This window comes from Macaca fascicularis, chromosome 10 (assembly GCF_037993035.2).
Source record: "Macaca fascicularis isolate 582-1 chromosome 10, T2T-MFA8v1.1".
Taxonomy (NCBI): domain Eukaryota; kingdom Metazoa; phylum Chordata; class Mammalia; order Primates; family Cercopithecidae; genus Macaca; species Macaca fascicularis.
The window spans coordinates 78,049,745-78,072,917 of NC_088384.1; the positions used below are offsets into that span (position 1 = coordinate 78,049,745).

The following is a 23,173-nucleotide window of genomic DNA, read 5'->3' on the forward strand; positions in this document are numbered from 1 at the left end:
GCCTAGTCTGTGTGCTCCTTGAGCTATGGGCTTCAGGCTGAATTCCTCCTAGATAGGAAAGCTGTCTATGGCCTTCTGTCACAGTACTTGGGTCCCCTCGGTCATTATGCCCTCCCTTCCTTATGCCTTCTCTCCTCCCTTCCAGTGACTGAGCTCTAAAGCAAATCATCATCATGAGACTCACAAGGATACTGTTCTCACCAGAAGGAAGACCCTCCCTGACACTCATCAACTATTAAGACTCTAACCAGCAGTTGCCCTTTTGTAATTGTGGTGCAAGGTTAACAGCTGATAAACTGGTAATTAGACTACTGCAGGAAATCTGGCATTGGAGGTCAGATGGCTTGATGCTGTGCATCTTTAATCTGGCTTTGCCCTACCCATATGCCAAAGCAGGAAAACTGCATGGGCTGAGGCTAAGAACTCAGTATTCTTACATTTTCAGGGAAAGAAACAAAGCTGTTCTTTTTAGAAAATCAAATCATTATCCACAAATCAAAACAGCAAAGCTCTCTTTTCCTCTGTTTTGCTCAGGCCTGTTTGGCTTATCTATGGAAACAGCTCATGTTTTTCAAAAAAAAATGGGCTGAGCAGTCTTTCAATATTTTGTTGCTAAGTAGTCCTTTCTAGGTTAAACATGTTTACTCTTTAAAAAGGCTGAAATTTTACTCCAGTGGTTAGACCCTGTAGCTCACATGCAGTGAATCCACTTCTCCCACACGTAAGGAAGATGACAGTCACACAGAGGCAGCAGGTGGAGAAGCTGGCTTCCAGGAACCTGGTCCAGGGCTTCCCAGACTTTACTGTGCATCCAGGTTACCTGGGGGCCCCGCTAAAATAATCAGTCTGATTCAGCACTTCTGGGGTAGGGACAGAAATTGCACATTTCTATTTCTTTTTCTTTTCCTTTTAGAGACAAGATCTTGCTCTGTCGCCTAGGCTGGAGTGCAGTGGTACAATCCTCACTCACTGCAGCCTGAAACTGGGTTCAAGCGATCCTCCCACCTCAGCCTCCCAAGTATGAAACTGCAGGTTTCTAACAAGCTCCCTGGTGATCTCAATGCTGCTGGACCATGGGCCATATTTTGAGTAGAGCAGAATAGCTGGGATTTGAATCTTCATTTCTGGAATTGCTTCTTATCAAAGGACTAGACTGCAGCCGTGAGCTAGAGGCAGGAATGACAAGCGTGGTATGGTGGGAAGAAAGAGCAGGGCCTAGGAATGGCACAGAACAAGGCTGGAGTTCTGGCTCTACCATATAACAGCCACGTGACCTTGGACAAATCCCTGGATCTCAATTTGCTGCTTTGTAAAATGAAATAAATAACCCCTCTCTCACAAAGCATGGAGAATAAAACATATAAAAATGTACCCAGAGGCTTGATTCTAATAGTGGCTTGTGACCTAATATTTCCTGGAAACTCAGTAAAATCCAGGTATTCCTCCCCATCTGAGACTCACACCAGACTCCTCTTCTCAGGCCCGCACACCTGAATCCTGGCTTATGAAATGTGATTGGAAGTAGTTGTATCACATCTGGGCATGGTCCATAAAATCCTCCCAGGAACATCCCTTCCTCTTGGTGATTTGGTCCTTCTAACTACATCGACTCCAGGGTGAACTTGGAAGCTACATGCTAAAAATGACAGAGCTCTCATCAGCCTGGATTCCTGAATAAACAAAAACATGTGGCAGTCCCATCAACCCCTTCACCTGCCCAGTATTGTTAGATAAGCAAAGATAAATATTTTCAAGCCATTACATATTTGTGGTCCTCTTTGTTATAGCAGCTAGCCTGCCTAGGTGACACATTTGCCATCCAATTCCTTTCCTCCTCACCTTCCCACTCCCTACTGTGCTCTCCCTTGAAACAGTTCCACATGCATCCTAAACTGCAGTGTATGATTAAAAGTATAAGCTCTGAAATCAGAACAACTAGGTCGAAATTCACCTCCAACCTTTCCTTGTACAGCACTGGACAAGTATGGTCAATAAGTTTCCTATGCTTACTTTTGTCATCTGTGGAAAAAGAAGGATCATATCATTGCACATCTTTTGAGAAGGTCATGAGATAATGCATGTAATAGAGTTGGCACCTTACTTGGACAAAATAAGCACTCCATAAACAAGCAGCCATCACCAGCTCCCTGGTGATCTCAATGCTGCTGGTCCATGGGCCATATTTTGAGCAGAACAGAATTAGTTGGGATTTGAATCTTCATTTCTGGAATTGCTTCTTATCAAAAAACTAGACTGTGGCCATGAGCTAGAGGCAGAAATGACATGTGTGGTACGATAGGAAGAAAGAGCAGGGCCTGGGAATGGCACAGAACAAGGCTGGAGTTCTGGCTCTACCATTTAACAGCCACGTGACCTTGGGCAATCATAGGGTCCCATTTGATAATATGCCACTTGTTTCCTCCCACCAGGTAATGCTGTTTCATAAATGATATGGTTTGGCTGTGTCCCCACCCAAATATCAACTTGAATTGTATTTCCCAGAATTCCCACATGTTGTGGGAGGGACCCAATGGGAGGTAACTGAATCATGGGGTGTCAGTCTTTCCTGTGCTCTTCTTGTGATACTGAATAAGTCTTGCAGGATCTGATGGGTTTATCAGGGGTTTACGCTTTTGCTTCTTCCTCATTCTCTCTTGCTGCTTCCATGTAAGAAGTGCCTTGTACCCTCCGCCATGATTGTGAGACCTCCCCATCCATGTGAAACTGTAAGTCAAATTAAACCCCCTTTTCTTCCCAGACTCGGGTATGTCTTTATCAGCAGCATGAAAATGGAAGAATACAATAAGAAATGTCATAAATCATTGTTCATGTGGTGGTTGAAACAGTATTTCCTACAATATGGTAAAATTCTAAAGAGTCTCTATCACATTCAAAGAGTTCCGAATTGGAAAGATTTTTTCAAGTATCTTAAGCATGGTTATATTTTTCTTACACTCGAATGACAATTACAAAATTAAAAGGGACAAAGAGGAAAGCGGCCAAATAATTAGTATAGATTTTAAAAATTTTAAATAAGGTAGGAATTTTACCACTTGAAAACCTTTACTGTACAGAAAAAGCAAGATTGTCAGATAACAAGGGATACTTGTATCTTTATCTGCTCTCTAGAACCATAGAGAAAACCTACCAGCAGATGGAAATTCTCAAGAGAAACAGTTTCTGAGGCTCAGAAACAAAGAGTAGAGGCAAAGCACAAGGCATGGTTTTCCTAGGACAAAAGGTATTTTTCTCTTTAACCCTACGGGGGATGTTTAAGGATAGAATTTGCCATTACAAAAATGCATTGTCCAAGGCTGATGGAAATAACTTTGCTGTTCCCAAACATGTGTTTACATGTGCAAATAAAACAGGGTCAGAATCTGATAATTTGGGGGGTAAAAGTCGTGTTCAGTCTTAATACCTAAGGAGTATGGTGCCCGTTAAGATACTGAAGACGAGCATAATTTCTCTCATCCTTCATTGCACTCTCTTTTTTATGGCAACTTAAAGGGATAAATATTGCAATTTTTAAGAGATGACATATAAGAAATTTTACTGAAAGCATTCGCCACCACAAGTAGTGTAAACTCAAGAAACCATAGCATTAGAAAGGAAAGTCAAGTGGACCAGGAATCTATAAAAAATCAGGTACATCTGTTTCATTAACATTTAATGCGCCTTTTCCTTTCTAAAGAAAAATAAACTGTAAGAACAATGAAAAACTGGCCTGGAGCAGGAACTGTGGAATTCAATTTTTTTTTCTTTAAAATGCTCTAAATGTGACTCTTCCATCTAATTCTTCTCTCCTATCCAGCCAACGAGTTACGAAGTCCTGCTGGATTCTACTCCCTGGATCTCTCTGGCATCTGCCCCTGTCTTACCCTGACTCTAGGTTTTGTATTAATCCATCCTTTCCTGGGCTGCTGCAAAGTTTCCTAGTTAATATCCTGCCGGCAGTCTTCCTCCTGTTCTTTCTTTCATTCTCTACACAGAAGCCTAACTAAGTTTTCTAAAAATGTAAGTTTTATCATGTTACCTGATTAAAGCCCTTCAGTGGCTCACAACAATACACAAGATAAAAACCTACATTTAGTAATAACATGGCTTAACAAAGACGTACGTACTCTGGCTCGAGCATCTGTATCATCTGCTCCAAACAGACACCACACACACACACACACACACACACACACTGCAACCACAATAACCAGTTCTGTATTATCATCTGAACAGAACATAACACCCTCCTCTTCCTCCTCCTTCACTTGGCAAATACCTACCCATCATCCATGAGTTAGCACAGATGTCACTGACTCTGGGACCCTTCTCTAACCCATAGCTTTGGGTGAGGGGCTCATTTGGGATCCCCTGCTTCTTCCATCTGACCAGTATATACAAACATGGGCTCTGGAGTCAGACTGCCCAAATTAAAATAGCAGGCATGCCTTTCATAACTGTGTGATCTTCAGCAAGTATAACCTCTCTGCATTTCAGTTTCCTCATTTGTAAAGTGGGAATAATCACAGTGCTTACTTCAAGAGCCCTGTTTTGAGAATTAAAGACGTTAATATTGAAAGGACTCAGAGGAAGGTCTGACATTTCATTATTGCTCGATACATACTAGGCAAGAGTAATGATAAAAGCGGTAGTGACATCATTCTATTCTCACATTGTAAGTCTTTTACCCTTGAATGTATGCTTTGCAAAAGCAGGTCTATGATTATCCTTCCTGCATGGTACATGACCAATGTCAAACATTCAACTCACTGTTTATTTTCTAATATGTATATACTCAGGATTAAAACCAATAATGCCCCCACTCCTGAAGGGAATCCAGCCTCCTTGGAATTACATGGATATATTTTCTCCTGTGTAACTTTAAAGTATTTTCCAAAAACAAAATATAGAAAGTACCTTCAACGTATCCAACGCTGCTAGGTACCAAGGTAGGTAAAATGAAATGAAAAAAAAAAAAATCCCCATAACTAGAAGCTCACAAGGTAAGTCAAGTTCACTAGTAACAGTGAACAAACTGGGAGAGCCTTTTCATTAGACCAAAGAACAAACTGACCTTGTTTGCTATCACCCAAGACCATCTTTTCATTTGAAGGGTATGCTCACTAAGAAATGTGTCACACTTCCCCACCCTGGGGAGCAGAAAAACTCAAAAACAATTTGATTAATGGCTCCAAGGGGAGAGCTCTAATAGCTTATTTGCTTTGCACAAAAGAACTGAGTAAATATATGACTTGCCAAAATAAAATATACTTAGAAAGTGCTAAAGCAATGTTGTCCAGGCTTGCATTTAATTTAGGGTGGAGGAGGAACAAGGGGAGGAGAGGAAATAGGGGTTGAGACACAGACCCTTGATAGTCTAGGTTGGAGACCTGCAACTATGGTGGTAACCATGAGAGCATGTAAAATGTCAGTAATGCTCCATCTTAGACTTCTGATTGCCAGTCAGCATCCTCATTAGCAGAACATATTGTATGACTACTAAAGCATGTGTAATGTTTTAGGTACAAGGCCCTGATCTGATTTAGTTTCATCAAATTATTTTCAAGTGATACAGCAGAACCTCATTGCAACAGCAACAAAGTTCTGTATTAAGAAATTGTTATACCTTCATAATCATGGTACCTTGATATTTTCTTTCTCTCTTCTTTTTTTTAGGTGGGGGGCAGGGTTTTATTCTGCTGCCCAGGCTGGAGTACAGTGGTATGTTCATAGTTCACTGTAACCTTGACTTCCCAGGCTCAAGTGATCTTCCTACCTCAGCCTCCCAAGTAGCTGGGACTACTAGGTGCATGCCACCACGCCCAGCCAATTTTGATTTTTGTTTTTTTTTTTTTTGGTAGACATAGGATCTTGCTATGTTGCCCAGGCTGGTCCCGAACTCCTGGGCTCAAGCGATCCTCCCTCTTCAGCCTTCCAAAGTGCTGAGATTATAGGTGTGAGTCACCACACCCAGCCCCATGATGCTTTCTTAATCAAAGGTCAAATAACATCCCTGTAAAATCCAAAAAGCACAACCCTAAAAGCCCCAACTGATATAGTTAGTCTGAATGCTACATGTGACTTCTGACTCCAGGTACAAGTGTTATAAAGAATTGCACTACATTTGCCATTTTGGCAACCCTTCTTGGAAGAAGCTAAATGTTTCTAATAAGCCATCTCATTGGTCCACAAAACATTTCATGCAGGATGTATTAATTACTCACACCTAACAATGTTCGGAAACATTTTTTTACAGGGATAAGTAGTCTGGACAAGCAGTTGTCATCTTAATTATAGATGCACATAATTCATGTATAAAAATGGTAATGACAACGTCAATGTCTTCCAAATGACAAAAAAAAAAATAAATGCAAAATGGTTGTAAACATAAACTTTGTTATCAGAGAGTCCTGGGTTCAAAAGTTCTTGAATGAGCTATGTGAATCCTGGGAATGGTAACTAACTTCTTTCAATTTCAGCTTCCTTAACTGTTAAATGTTGATAATACTACTACCTACCAGATAAAGTTGTGAGATAATGAACTTAATGTGTAGAATGTCTGGGGTAGACTAAACACAAGGAAACTTCTTGGTTTCTTTACCTCTGACAGTTCAATTGAGCCTGAGAAGGTTTAGCACTGTCAGGGTCCTGCTTTCAAATAAGATGTAAAATGGACAACTTGAGGTAATGAACAATCACAGAACCCTTCAGAAAAGAGGCAGGGGATAAGTCCTCAAAGGCTGGATGAATCCACAGCTGGAAATTACATTCTGCCCAATAAGGCCTTTAGAAACCTAAAACTGAATGTTGTAACCTTTTCTTTTTCTCAGCTGTTGGCTAGCAATGCTTTCTCCTGCTGCAAATAATAAACCAGTTTCTACAATGAGTCATCAAAATATACTGAAATTTGTCTGGAAGAAAGGTTCTCTGAGAATAGGGCCAAAAATGAGTCCATCTTTTCAAATGAAAATATGGGTGGCCTTCACTGATCTTTCCACGATAGTATGAAAATCAACAAATAATTAATCTAAAAAATATCTGTTTCTTTCGGAAAACTCATTGAGGTGGCATAAATGGGCACTTGGTACATTCTAGGTAGCATACTTGACCTATATATTAGAATAGAAATTTCTTGAGATTTGTCTAATTTTCTTGATCCTACCCAGGAATCATAATTAAACTACATAACCTGATTAATCATCAATAAAGAACATTTCATTTGAAGTTGCAAGTAGGGTTCATAATATCCATGGTATTTTACAAAAATATATGGAGAGTTGGAATAAAAGGAAATATGTGATTCTTTCAAAATACAAGTCATGAATGGTACATACACACAATAGAATACTAATCAGCAACAAAAAGAAATGGGTTATCTATACAAGCAACAACATAGATGAAGCTCAAATGCATTCTACAAATGTCACATTCAATACACGTTGTATGATTCCCTTTCTATGACATTCTGGAAAAGGCAAACCTAGTAGTGATGGATAATAGGTCCCTGGTTACCAGGAGGTATGGATGGGAAGAGAGCTGAATACAGACAAACAACAGACAAGAATTTTTTGGAGTGAAGACACTGTTCTGTATCCTATTATGACAGTGATAACATGATTCAATGAATTTGTCAAATCTCATATATCAAAAAGTATGAATTTTACTGTTTGTACCTTTTAAAATAAATAAAAAGGAAAAAATGTAATTCTCCATTTAGTGAGGTTTAATATTATTTTAAGCTGTCATAGACAGGTAGTTTCTCTTGAATAAAAAAGGAACTTCATTAATAAAATCACAGGGGAACTCGTTTTTTTAATACTGTAGTATATACTGTGGATTGTCTCTGTATATTGCCATACCACCCTTCCTTGGTTAGGGAGGCCAGAAGGTTAAACATTAAATTTCCAAGACTCCTATGTATGTGAGTTCCACCAGTTAGAAGCACTTAAATATTTAAAGGGCAGTGGCCATCTTCCTGCTGCTACTGCCCCCGGCAATCACAATTTGAAAGATACAGGTTTTAGAGGAAATTACAGCAGCAATAGCAACAGTGGGTGTGCTCCTGAACTTAAATGTCCAGTGATGGCTACAACATTCCTCATCATTCACCAGAGTTTCAGGCCATTTTCTAAGCACCCAATCCCCTGTATTAAATCTTGTGTGAAATACCTAGAGTGGTTTCTTTTCTTTGCCTTGATCTCTGTTGATATAAGAGTAGTTTATTTATAAAATGTTCCCTGTAATGGATCTTTCTATGACAGAATTATTCAGAAGTTTCAGAAATGTTCAATTTAAATCCAGCAAAACATAGCCAAAGTGAAACAACTTTCTGTTTACCGGATTTTTCAGTAGCACTCAGTCCTTGCTCACTGTGTTAGAATGATGACAACTATAGTTGAACACATTATCTCTTACGGTTGACAGCTCCAGGCTAATATGCCAGTAGTATTAACCCTAGCAGAAGAAAGACTCCACTTCCAATGTACTTCAAATAAAGTCTCAGAATTGAGCTTGTTAATCCTAATTGGTCAGGTCTTGGCATCTTCTCCCTTCCTGAACCAAAAGCATTCCATCCTTAGCTGTGGGAGGTCATAACCAAGGTCACTCTCATCACTGATAAATGAAGACAGAACATAAAACCTATACTCACTGATTAAATGTTTGCATATCTGTGGACTTTAAATGTATCTTTCCTTTTCTGTTAATAACTAATCAGATTAGTTAAGCCTAAAATAAGTGCTGTAGACTTGTTTAAAGAAAAACTTCCCATGAGGCTTCACAAGTATTCCTAAAGTATTAGGAATAAGCCTCATTTCTTTGATCCCATGTGACTGAGCTACCTGCATTGTTACACCTTTAAGGAGGATGATAGCAAATTCAATGTGCTTACCCACCTTGCTCAATGGCTAAAGCAGTGCATTTTGGGCAAGGTATGTGATGACAAGGTTCAGAGGACAAATGCAACAATGAGGATAAGGGTCATGGATGTGTAGCTAAAAATAACTTCTCATTAGGTGCACAGAAATTTTATATTAAAGAAGTGATGAAGACATGTATGTAGTCGGGCATTATAAAACTTAAAAAAAGAGTTGGCCTGGGCTAATTATATAGTTTCTTTACCTCTAAATCAGTGGTTGCTCAAGGTGGTGGATGCTGACAGTCTTTGTCTCTTAACAGCATTTCTGCTTCTGCGGTGGATGTTGATAGTCTTTCCCCCTTAACATCATCCCCCTTGTATGGATAAGAGGGCACTGATGTTCATCTAGAAATCCTTCCTTTTCCTGCTGTCAGTTCCTGACGTTCCTGTGAAACTGACTCTAAAAGTGAAAGACTGTGACCTGAGCTATGACCTACCACAGCTGGAGATGGAATAATCTTGGTTCAGGAATGGACAGAATACCCAGATATAAGCCATCAAGATTCACAAGCTCAGTTCTGAGATTTACTTGAGATACTTTGAAATTAGAGTCTTTATTCTGTTATGTTTGGAACAATGGTATATCAGCCTGAAGCTGTCAATGACTGAAATGTGAAACCAAACACAGCAGAAGACATAGCAGAGAAACAGAAAGAAACCAAGTATGATCAGAGACCCTAGACCCAGCCATGGGTTCAAGGAGAACCAAAAAGTTACCTTTGTCTCACTTAAAACTCCTAGGGTGAACATATTATTTAATTTTGCTAGTTGGTTCATTTGTTTTTGTCATCAGAAAAGTCTTTACTGAATTAATTGATTGCCTTAGTCCCTTTTCTGTTGCTTATCATAGAATACCTGAAACTGGTTTTATAAAGAAAAGAAATTTATGTCTTACAGTTATGGAGGTGAAGAAGTCCCAAGTCAGGCAGCTGCATCTGGTGAGAGCCTTCTTGCTGGTGGAGACTCTCTATAGAGATGAGAGAAAGAGACACCTAACTATGTTAGCACACTCAGCCCCCTTGCCATGTGATGCCCTGTGCCACCTCAGGGAGGTGTGCTAACATGGTCAGGTGTCTCCTACTCTTCTTATAAAGCCACAGATCCACTCCCATGCTAACCTATTACTCCATTAATCCATGAACAAATTAATCTATCATGAGGGCAGGGCCATCATGAACCAATCACATCTTAAAAGCCTCACCTCTGAATACTGCCACATTGGAGATTAAGTTTCAACATAAATTTAGGAGGGAACAAATATGCAAATTATAGCACTGACACTGAGGTTAATCTTCAGCTCAAAATGTATATTTTTCTGCATATTTTCAGCTTTCATAAGATTTTCAGATGAGTTTTAATGCCCCAAAAAGGTCAAGAACTGATTTTCTAGAGAGAAAAATAACCTTAAAAATCAAATAAAAATTGCCCTTTTATGATATATTTTTATTACAAATAATAATTCTTTTAAAAACCTTGACTAACTTCTAATTCTAAACAGAAAAATAGATATGGAATAACCACAGAAGAAAACAAAATAAATAATTAACCATGTAAGGCCAGTGTTTTCTAAGATTCTTAGGTTTAGGAATTTTTCTTGATTCCCCAAATCGTAGCAAACATAGTGAAGGCACCCAGAGCAAATGTAGCTTATAGATAAGTCATAAAGATGATTTAAGTTACAAGTTGATATAATGTCCTAGTTGACAAAATGGTTGAAGAAATGTCCTGTTTGGCACATATTTAATGAAAGCCACTTTAACATTGTTGTTTTCTTCTCATAATTTGAAGCCAATAAATTTCCTAGTACCTAGGAACTGTTACTAGAGAGAGTACCTAAGTTTTGGAGGGAACAAATGATTAAAAGAGTTATTTTTTAAAGTTGCTTCATAAGAATACACACGTAGTATGTCGTGCTCCATTTCCATCCATTTTATCATAAACTTGCTCTGTTCTATTTGTGAAATCTCAGGTTGCCTATCTCTATCTTTTTTTTTTTTTTTTGAGACGGAGTCTCGCTCTGTCGCCCAGGCTGGAGTGCAGTGGCCTGATCTCAGCTCACTGCAAGCTCCGCCTCCCGGGTTCACGCCATTCTCCTGCCTCAGCCTCCCGAGTAGCTGGGACCACAGGCGCCCGCCAGCTCGCCCGGATAGTTTTTTGTATTTTTTAGTAGAGACGGGGTTTCACTGTGTTAGCCAGGATGGTCTCGATCTCCTGACCTTGTGATCCACCCGTCTCGGCCTCCCAAAGTGCTGGGATTACAGGCTTGAGCCACCGCGCCCGGCCCGCCTATCTCTATCTTAAGGTACCACTGCACAAGGCTAGTTCTTCTTTGTTAGTTTAGAAGGTTCTGCTGCAGATCCTTAAGGATTCTTTCCCATACGTTTTGCAGTTTAATGTTAGCTTAATTTATAATTTGTAACATTAATCTTGTAATTTATAATTTTATTGAGATCCACACAAATATAGAAATGTAGCAATGAATCAAGATAAAACCAAACCCATAGAACAAACCCTCAATATTCTACCCAGCCTCCATTTTAGAAAAGTGGTCGGACACTAGAAAAAAATAATTTAAAAATGTTCAAGTACTATAGGGAGTCAGAATGAAATGGTAGCTTTCAGAAGAGGAAAAAAAGGAAAAAGAAAGCAAAAATATTAAGCAATTTTTTTCCATAAGGAATTTTTTTAAAAAGGCGTAAAAGCCCCAAACAGGTAAAACACAATGAAAACAACAGCTACTAACTATTAAATTGATATGGGTGTGGATCTAACTTACAGGGCCAACACTGTTTTACTGGATTTGATTTCAGACCTGTGAGGTGGGACAGTTTACTGATAGGTACATATTACGAAAGTAAGGGAAATCTGACATTATGGTCTTAACATCTTTATCTAGAACAATGCTTCTCAGACTGCAAATGAATTACCAAGTGAACTTTTTAAACAAACACACACAAAAACAAAAGCAAGCAAACAAAAAACAACAAAAAATGCAGATTCTCATTCAGTAGATCTGGGGCAGAGACAAAGATTCTGCAGTTCTCCAGAGATAGCAATGTTGACCCATCAGAAGACCACACGTTGTACAGCAAGGCTGTAGATTTCAATATTTCTCTTAACAGTTACCCTTCCACTTGAAGCTGCTTGCCAACGTATTTCTTTCTAAACAGTGTTAAACGTTTATATGTTTAGCAAATGATTTCTCTTCACCATAGGTAAAAAGAATACTTCTCATCTTTCTTTTTTCCAAGTACTATTTTTAGAGGCGTGCTCCTCAAATTTAAGCATGCATCGACATCTCTTGAAGGGCTGGTGAAACAGCTGGGGCCCACTCCCAAAGATGCTTCTTCAGTAAATCTGTGGTGGGGCCTGAGAATCGGCATTTCTAACAATGTGACCATGCTGCCGCTTGCCCAGGCACTATGCTTTTTGACCCACTGTGGCAGGGCATCCATCAATAGCACTGCTAGAAGTTTCTATAAGAATTTATACTAACAGAAAATTTTTATATCATTGAATAATCCAGTATGGGAGCTTCAGAGGACCTGAGATTAACATTTTCCAAGCACTATTTTTGGAGTTGAAGGGATTCAGCACCAGAAAGATTAAGTGTCATACCCAGAGCCACAGAACTGGTAACAGAAGCACTGTGGGAATCAGAACTCTATTCTGTCGTTGTGACCCCAGGAGTCTTGTCCCTATACCACATAACTGCCGGTCACTTTTTTTTTTTTTTTTTTTTTTGAGACAGAGTCTTGTTCTCTTGCCCAGGCTGTAGTGCAGTGTCACAATCTCAGCTCACCGCAAACTTTACCTCCCGGGTTCAAGTGATTCTCGTGTCTCAGCCTCCCGAGTAGCTGGGATTACAGTCGTGTGCCCAACTAATTTTTGTATTTTTAGTAGAGATGGGGTTTTGCCATGTTGGCTAGGCTGGTCTTGAACTCCTGACCTCAAGTGATCCATCTGCCTTGAGCTCCCAAAGTGCTGGGATTGCAGACATGAGCCGCCACACCCAGCCTTGTCATCTTTTTCAAGTACACCTCAATTACTCACTGATGGTCCCTAATACTACAACACTGAACATATTTTGGTCCCAGTCATTCTCTTTTTAGAAACAATCTCCAAGAAAGAGTTTCTAAATGTGGTGCGAGGGCCTCCTCTATCAAAATCACAATGGGGCTTGGACTTGCTTAAATAGATTCTTGGAGTTGCCCCAAAGCTAATGAATTTGTTGTCTTGGGATAGCGTCTGGGAAAATGCATTTTGACGAGCCTATCTACCCATATCCACACCTGTTTGGTGAACAGGTCGACAGGATGATGTCTCTTGACACTGGCTGCACATTAGAATCTCAGGGGAGGGAAGGGATTAAAAATCCTGCAACCAGAGCAATGACTTTGGAATCTCTGGAGACGGGTCCTAGGCATCAGTAGCTTTCAAAGCTCCCCAGGTGATTTCAATATTCAGCTCAGGTTGAGAAACAGTACCTCAAAGATTTCCCAATACTTCCACATGCCTATTCAAGAAAAGGACATTACATTTCCAGACAAAATGAAACTTTCAATATAGAAATTTAGTCACAAAAAAAAATCAAGTGCATTAGAGCAACTGGCTTCAACAATTCCAACATGATCCAGTGAAACTATACATTTCTACTCCAACAACATACACAGTGATGAAAGTTCTGAATTTATGTCAGAAGGGTACCATTGAGAGAGGCCATCTGATTGCCCACAGAATTAGAAATTCTTGTTATTTCCATCTGATCACTTCTATTACAAAGTAAGGATTTTTATAAGAAAATAATTTATATGGATTTTCCAAACAGGTTACTAAATAATTAAAGTGTTCCTGCAAATAAGCAGATTGATTTAACAATAATGGCAGATTGTAGGACACACATTAGTTCCCAGGGCCTTTTAAGAAGTATAAAAGAGAAAATCTTCATTTTCAGGAAAACAGAGTTCCTGCAAGGTAGAGTGTCAGAAATTTATCTTTTTGGACATCAAAGTCTGAAAAATTAATGGCATGGATTTCTGAATTGCTGCCAAAGATGTTCTACCTGGTGAGTTTCTTGAGGGAATCTGTATTCTAAATAGACTTAATACAGAATTATCTAGTAATTTTTCCTCAGTCAAAACATAGCCCACAAAGAGCTTAAGCTTTATGAAAAGATGCCTTTTTAAAGACTTCAAAAAACTTTCAGAGGCAGAAGTGAAAACAGATGTAGTATAATGATTTAATATCAGTAACCTCAAGGTAATAACTAATTAAAAGTGAACTTGCTGATACTTGCCTTTTGGACATGATTTTAGCACCTTTATTGCTTTTGTCTTTCCTTTTTTCATCCCACTGATAACCTCTCTGGTGCCAACACAGAATAAGATGGACACAAAAACTATCCTTCTCTTGAGCACAGGCAGCTCTCTCCAGCCCATCCTGAACTCAAGTTTCTAGCAGAAACATCTTAAATAAGAGCTTAGTGAGGGCAGGGGATAGCTCTTAGCTGAAGCTTGGCCACAACAAATTAGCTGCCAGATAAAAGGAGGTATGTACCTGTGAAAGAAGCCATCTCAGCAGCCCTGATCTGTGTTGGTTCCTAATTCTCTCCTCCATCTAATTAGCATTTCTCAAAAGTCAGTGCCCTACAATTATCAGGGTATCTTGTTACCCCGAGACTCTAACACAATAGGCCTGGCGAAGGGCCTGAGAGTCTGCATTTCTAACAAGCTGCCAGGTGATGCTAAAACTGCTGGTCCGTGGGCCATACTTTCAACAGCAAGGGACTAGATTTTCTTCCTGGTAGAAAAGACAGTGATGGTGAAAGATCATGTCTCCTGTCCCAGACCTGCTAAGATATCATAGGGTAGTGGTCAATTTTAGATAGTGGTCAATTTTAGAGAACTCCAGCCCACAATTTCCTTCTTTGGCAAGTATTATCTGACCCCCATCCACCAGGCTATCCATGGCACCCATATTTGTACTGGGATCTTGCCCCTGGCCAGTGCTGACTGGACCAAGGACGGACATGTGCTCAAAGCTTAGTACATGAGCCAATCAGCTTCTTCCTCTCTTGAGAATTTGGGATTGAACTTTAGGGATACTAGTTAAGAGCTGCCTGAACAAGGCATGTAAATATCTAGGACAGTGACCCAACCTCATGTATACAGAGAAACAGGGGCAGAGAAAAACAGCACTGGAAGAGCAGAGATAAGAGAGCCACTGAAAATCAATCACTGCCTGGATTCTTTAAAGCTTTCCAGTTCATATTTTTAGATCCTCCCCTGCTTACTCTGAGATTCCTGGACACAGCCTTGTGTTCTTTCAATACATTCCCCTTTTTCTCACTTAAAGTAGCTTGAGAGAGTGCCTGCAAATTCCAATGCAAAGAGGATGCAATTTCACTTTTCATCAGAGAACACATCTAGTCCAGAAGTTGTATAAAACATCCTGGCTTTGTCTCAGATGTCAGGATCTTAAGAGGAATAAATAGTTCATGTCCATATCCAACAGTACCAGGCAGCTTCCTGGAGCTTCCTGTGAAAAACCATGTAACCTTCTGCAAGTTATTTACAAGAGGTCTTTGTTTCCTCACGGAATGCCAGACAGTGTCAACTCTTCAAACCCCTTTATTATTAAAACTCTGTTTACCTCAAGCTACTTCCTTCCTACTCCTTCAGTCTCATCATCCTTACATGCCAAGTGAAAAGAAATTCTGCCTCATCCTCCATGCTCCTCCTTTTGCAGGTGACTCCCTTCCCATCCCATGGGAGACAAGTGGCTGGCCTGCAGAAGGCATCCAGGAGATGGGAGCTATGCTCTTTATAAATTCCGCCCTCTTCTCTCTCTCACTCACTCACTCACTCGCTCGCTCACCCACTCACCTGACTACCTCGTCTATTCTCTCATGTTGACCTATCATACTCTTTCTTATTATAGTCCTTGTGAATGTCTCTGATCTTCCACTTTTTAAAAAAAGTTAATGGTTCTCAGATGGCACTAGTTCTTGGGTCCCCATAGCCCAAAAGAATCATTCCTCCTCCAACTCAGCCTATCCCATTCATTCAACTGACAATAGAAGACACAATTCCAAATTCCCACTTTCCAGAATGATCCTGTCTTGTATGACATGTATTAGACTTGACTCAGGTGGAATTCACCTTGATAATGCTGGTTTATGCCCAATGAGTCATTAAAGGTAAACAACACAGCAAAAAGGAATCTGCAACCTTCTGCCTCCTTGAGACAAGGACAGAATATAGATTCATCCTTGTCTGAAAATGCAAGGGTATAGCTCCATGTCATTTTGCATTAATGAAGTTTCTGTTTTTTCACTTATTGGAGAGTATCGAAGTACAAAGCCAGTCTGTTCTCATTAACAATGTGTCCTTGGATATGTCTTCCATATCCACAGGGGAAGACTTCCATTCACCTAACATTAACAGCTTAGGAAGTCACTATTCATTATGACAAGGTAAGCGTTTCATTATCTTTTTACTTATGAAATCAATTACATACTCAAAATCAAGTAAAAGAAAAAGTATGTTCAGTGCTCACCACAAAGATATATTCATTCTCAATTTAAACTCTTAGAATATTTTTAATTGCTTTCCTAAAATGATCTAATTCAGAGTCATTAAAACTAATGCTTATGAAGAACATTCAATGCCATGAAAAAGCACTCACAATATTCTATGAGAAAAACAATCACATGCACAGCATATTCCTAAGTTTTAAAAATGGTTATATGTATATGTCTAGATATTCTAGAAATAAATACAACAAAATATTATTAGTGTTTATATCTGGATGACAGGATTACTATAAGTATTTAATTTGTAATTTGAGTTTCCTAAAATCTTTTCAATGCACATGCACATATATGATTAGAGAAGAAGTAAACATCACCAAAAAGTATACATGGTCTACACTCAGCAAAGTTAAAACAAAAAGAGAGAGATTCATGCATCCCCTTTGCTTTGACTGTCCTGCTGGAAGCACACATCATTACATTAATGTGAACTGCTCACATGCTTCTTATACTGTGTTAGAAAATAAAGCACACTGGAGGAAGACTGGTGGTTTCTTTAAAAGTGTCTTAGACTGAAAGGATGGGATAAAGAATCAATTTTAGGATTGCTTTGAAAGTGGTAACACTTGCTTCTTGTACTGATGTACTTAGGGAGGAAGAGAAGAAAAATAATGGCTTTAATACTTTCATGCAACTTAGCCTCTTTCTCATTTGTAAACATATTGCTTCTTACCTTCTAAGGCAATGTGTTCTGTTTTAAGATAGTCCCAGTTGCTAGAACATATTTCAACATGTATTTTATTTCATTAAAGAATTTTTACTTGAAAAATACAGAAAATGAACATATCTAAGTAAATAAAATCATAATTCTATGATGATCTCTCTTTCTGAAAATTTATAAAACAAGAATATGACGTTCCCTCCTCTGCCCATCCAATAAGACTTCTGAGAGAGAAGCACTAGTCCTAGTTATTATATGTGAATAAGCTCATGTATATACACAAAAATATCATGTAAATGTCTACATGAATGTCAGCATATACATGTATATATAGATCTATAATTACACAAATATATAAACATACATGCTTTTAAAAATTAACATGATGTCACTCTATACATTTTTTTGCAGTTTGCATTTTTCAAAACATACAGAATACATTTCTCAAAGGGAACCACTGAATCAAATGGCACACACATTCTAAAATTTAATACTGACAAATTATCCAACAACCCCCCCCAAAAAACTACACAAGATATCCTTCAATTAGAAACTTTTTACAAAAAGAAAATAACTATTTTTATTAAAAAAATGAAAATCAAAACAGTCTAGTAGCCTGAAGTAGAAAGAGGAAATGCATTCAAAGTCTATGGTATTTTATTTATTTTTTCTTAAACTGGGTGGTGACTAAGGGTGTTTGTTGTCATAGTATTCCTTATGCCTTTCATAGACTTTACAAATAGCCCTTTGAAACTGCTCAATGCTTAGTACAAACATTTTCTAAAACATATAAAATATAACATAAAAACTCTTCCTTTCCTGGTCTACTTCTGGAATGGTATGTATACATAAATCATTTCTAATTTCCATTCTTCAAATGTACTTCCAAATCTCGAATTCAGGGACTGTTCAGTAAAAGTATAGTGTGAGTCACATTTGTGATTTTACATTTCCTAGTAGTAACATAAAGAACAATTTTAAATGGTAAAATTAATATTAATAAATTAAATATGTTATTTAACCAAATACATCCAAAATATTATCAATTCATGTAATCAATATAAAAATTATTGAAGTATTCTACATTCTTTTTTTCATACTAAGTCTTCAAAAGTTGGGTATATATTTTATACTTACAGCACATCTCAATTTGGACTAACTGCCCTTCAGTGGCTCAATAACCACACATGGTTGGGATGCTGGGTTGAAGAGCGTATCTTTAGACAATATGCTCAAACCTCTATTTCTTGATTTGTTTACTGAGAAATTATCATTTAACTCCATAGTATGCCATTTCCTCCTTCTCTCCATCTCTGCCAGTTTTATTTCAATATTTTGTTTTTTAATTGACTTTTTGAGCCTTGTATTTAAACCTCTCTTTCTTAATTCACCAAACTTGAGTTTCTCTTATCTCCTCTCTCGGTAAAATAACAGATTAGGGTCCCTGTATTTCTCTTCATTTCTCTTCCCCTTTCTACTTCCCAACCTTTCTCCAGTAATTATTACTTTTACATTGTCAAGGTGATATCATGTTCTGTACTATTTTTTACATGTTTTTAAAATTGAATAACATTTACAATATGAAAATTACATAATTGTTCTCTGCAGAAACAAGTGGTAAGTATAAATGCAGAGAGAAAGCCATGCAATATTATCACTAAAGTTGTGCTGCTCAAAAAACATTAACAAAGAAAAACTGAGAAGAAGAGGGCCCTCTTAAATAGCATAAACTACATTCACTCACTGAGACCATTCCATTTCATCATACTTCCTGTTACGGAAATGTCATTTGCTCTTAGGATTTCCGAGTTCCCCAAAAATCCTATTGTAATTTTGCCAACTTTTTGTTCTATTTTAACAGATTTGCCAAATAACTATTGTCTGAGATTTTTTTTTTTTTTTATTGCATTCCTTGGTCTAGTTTCTCCACCTGGTCTCGAAACCCATATTTCCTTCTTTTGTTTTATTGAGCTTACACTGCATTAATTCTTTTAGGAATGATCTGGGGTGATCAAATAATGTAGTTCTTACTTGTCTGAGAATGTGTTTATTTTTTACCTTCCTGGTAAATGTGCAGTATGTCTGAGAACAAAATTGCAGGTTCAGAATAATTTTACCGCCAAACCATGAAGTCATTCTCTTGCCCTCTAGAAATTATCTTTTTTTTTTTTTTTTTTTTTTTTTTTTTTTTTTTTTTTGAGATGAAGTCTAACTCTGTCACCCAGGCTAGAGTGCAGTGGAGGGATCTTGGCTCACTGCAACCTCCACCTCCCAGGTTCAAGCGATTCTCCTGCCTCGGCCTCCTGAGTAGCTGTGACTACAGGCACATGCCACCACGCCCAGCTAATTTTTGTATTTTTAGTAGAGACGGGGTTTCACCATGTTGGCTAGGATGGTCTTGAACTCCTGACCTCATGATGCACCCACCTTGGCCTCACAAAGTGCTGGGATTACAGGCATGAGCCACCACGCCTGGCCTAGAAATTATCTCTGTGGTCAACTTTCCACCCCACTCCCACTTCTGGACTCTTAACATCCTCTCCTTTTCCTTGGTGTTCTGAAATATCATGAAAGTGTGTTTAGTTACTGATCCACTCATACTCTTTTTCTTATGACTTATCAAGTGATTATACATGCATATTATATAACATTTACATAAAAATGTGAATAATGTTATTTAATTTTCCAACTCAGATGGAAAACAAGCTGCTAACACTAGAGATACTTTAAAAGAAATGTTGCCCAGGGGAGGTGATGATACAATGCTAAATTTAAAAAAAATTTTGTGTGTGTATCTTTAATTATTTCCCCCACTTTTTCCCCCCTCTATTAGAAGGTGTAGGACCACATGGAATGATTCTTTAATGTCTCCACTTTCACTAATTTTTTTTTCCAACTCCTGGTTCTTTGTTCTGTTTTCTAGAAAAGTTTTGCATCTATTCTTTCAGCTAATATACTGTTTTTAAAAGTCAACAGTCAGAATTAATTTCTAAGAATCCCCTCTTGCTCTTGAACTCCTCCTTTTCCTTAGGAGTCTGGCCAAAACTCCCTGATAAAATTTAAAATTATTTTAAAGTTCCGTCTCTTCTCTGATTTCTGTTTCTTCTCAATCAGTTGGTAAATTTGCTCATGTTAAAATTTATCTTTTAGCTGTCTACTTTTCCTAATACTGTTGATTCTGGTTTGTTCAGTCCTGTTAATGAAAGATCTGGAAGTCAAAAGGAAGGAATCTTGGTCCAAATATGTGTCTATATGGCTTCTTCATTTCTGCCCATCGAAATGAGGATCTTCCTATTTCTGGCCAAGTCAGGAATAGTTTTTGATAAGCCTGTCATCTTGGAAGTCCAAAGAACCGTGAAACATTTGGACTAAAATTTGGCTTTCTTACTGTAGTTTTCAAAATTATAGCAGATGAGGGTCTATTGTACATTATTTCAGGGTCAAGATTTATCTGGACAATAAAGGGTTATGGTTCTACATAATTATATGGCTACATTGAAACAGATTCTAGAAATAACTTAGTATTATAATTAGTTGAAGAAAATTTCACTCACATTTAAAACTTAACCAATAAATGAATGTATTTATTTTCATACTATTCCCACTTGTGCCATTTTAGGACATTCTACTAAAGCAAAAAGACACAATTAAAATCATGCAGTTACCTCCATCCTTTCTTATTATGGTAGTCTACACAAAAGAAAGAGCAAGTTACATGCCCTGTTTCCAGAAAGAGAATAAACACTACCTCTAGGGGTAAAGGAAGTATCCCAAGATATTCAAGTTAAGAACTAAAATGATCTCTGTGTGCCTATTTAATTGCTCTTCTCTCATACCTGCATCAGATCTACATTTTAAGAAAGTTACTCAGTAACTGTTTCTTCTTAAGATTCTCTGAGTTCATAAAATCTTGTTCTTAGATGGAATCATCCTCCATGAGAACAATCACTTGCCCACAAAGCTCAATGTGCAAGTTGCCTTCCATTTATGTCAACTTCACTCTTCCCTCAAGCATTGCTACTCAGCATACTAGAGTCACATGTAAACAAAGTCCTCCAAAACTAAAATCCTCAGGAAAATAGGAAAATGTATTTCTGAAGAAAACCATTCTCAAGTCATTATATATGCACATTATACAACATTTACATAAAAATGTGAATAATGTTATTTAATTTTCCAACTCAGATGGAAAACAAGCTGCTAACACTGGGGATACTTAAAAAGCTATGTTCCCCAGGGGAGAAGACGATATGATGTTAAATATCTGTAATGAAATATAACAGCCACCAAACAAGAACAGATGCCTTAGCAGATGGTGTGCAACTTGCCCACCCAACATCCTTTCTTCTGATTTTACAGGGTGATGAAAATGAATCCAACTAAAAATACTTGCTTCCTGAGTCTTCCTTACAATTAAGAGTAGCCTTGTAACCTTGTTTAGCCGACAAGAGGAATGTTGAGATTTGCAGGGGTAAGCTTCTACTTCTCTAAGAGAGACAATTCTCCCTGCTTTCCTATTATCTTTCTGCTGGGAGTGTGCATGTGACACTAGGGGTACAGGATGTATCTTGCAACCATGAGGCAATGAGCATCAGGGTGAAGGCTTATCAGCTAAGGATGCTGGAGAATAAATATGGACAGAGTCTGCATCCCTGAGGGAATCACTTAGCTCTTGAACCAGCTCTGGACTGCCTACCTCTGATCTTGTTACAAGGGACAACAAAGAAGTTATGTGTTCAAATGCTTTGTTGTTCACAGAACTCATTCCTGATTAATGCACTAGCAATATCTGAACCTTAGTTGCCCCTCAAGACATCTGTATACAAGAACTTTAATGCTTGACTGTAATAGAGATGACTTTCTCCTTTATAAAACTTCCTTTAAATCTTAGGTACACATCTTGATGCCTTACTAAACACTCTTGAAGTCTGAAATATTTCAGAATTCAGAAAGGTAAAATGGTATATATATATACACAATATGTTATGCAATAGTCCCAACAGATCTGAGCATCACCTTTTAGTCTAGGCGGTTGACAAACTATGGTCAATGGGTCAAGTCCAGACTTCCACCTATTTTTGCATATAAAGACTTATTTGCCCTCAGCCACAAATTCATTTATGTATTGTCTATATCTGCTTTCATGCTACGAATGCAGAGTTGAGTAGCTGCAACAGAGATGGTATGGAACACAAGGCCTAAAATAATCACTACCTGGCCATTTATAGAAACCGTTTGCGGATCCTTATCAAATACATAGGTATTTATGGAGTGAAATCTATGGCTATTCACTCTAAGTGGGACAAATAAAGATTATATATTACTGTCTGTTGGTTTGGGTATGATTTTGCCACTAAATTTATGCTGAACTTACAAAAAAAACTAAGTTCAAACTTACAAAAAAAAAAAAAAAAAACTAAGTTCAAAGTTTTACTGCTTCCAGAAATAAAGAAAAAAAAAGACTGAAGACCTGTAGTAGAGAGGAGAGACAAGCTCATTAGGTTGGTTTAATCCACCACGGAATGTTCAACTCACTGGCTAGTTCTTTAATGTCTAAAAGCCCAGCATGCCTAAAAAATCCTATTGGCTGAGGGCCTCAAGGAATAAAGAGGCAGCATACTGCAGTGAAAAGAACAGAAGCTAAGAAGAAGAATGACTTCTAATCCTACCATTCTTATGACTTCGGGTATATACTGCTTTTCTCTGAGTGTTTTCAAATCTGTCAGATGAAACAAAAGTATTACGAACTCTGCCTAGGGCCATAGAGGATGATGAGATTATTGGTGACAGCACCATTAACAGGGCAAGGTACAACATATCCATGTCTTAAGTATAGTATTGGGCAAATTAGATATACTTCACTATATAAGCAGGCATAAATATATATTTTACTAGATATGTGTATTTGTTATTATTATTTGGCTTATCTCTTTTACTGACTAGAGTGATTGCAGAAGAATTAAAATTTACCTGACCTTCCAAAATTTGAGGTGGTTCTTCTTGACAT

General features: G+C 38.0%; 1 protein-coding gene across 39 annotated transcripts in view; it reads right to left on the minus strand.

Moving 5' to 3' along the window:
• PLCB4 (phospholipase C beta 4) overlaps window positions 1-23,173 on the minus strand; it is a 409,930-nt gene that overhangs the window by 202,838 nt on the left and 183,919 nt on the right. For 8 of the 39 annotated variants that reach the window (XM_074004781.1, XM_065522775.2, XM_065522774.2 and 5 more), the window contains one exon: window positions 9,810-9,881. The exons of the other annotated variants lie outside the window; for them this stretch is intronic. The gene's annotated coding sequence lies outside the window, so the exon portion shown is untranslated. The remainder of the gene's footprint in view (window positions 1-9,809; window positions 9,882-23,173) is intronic. 39 annotated transcript variants of the gene reach the window in all.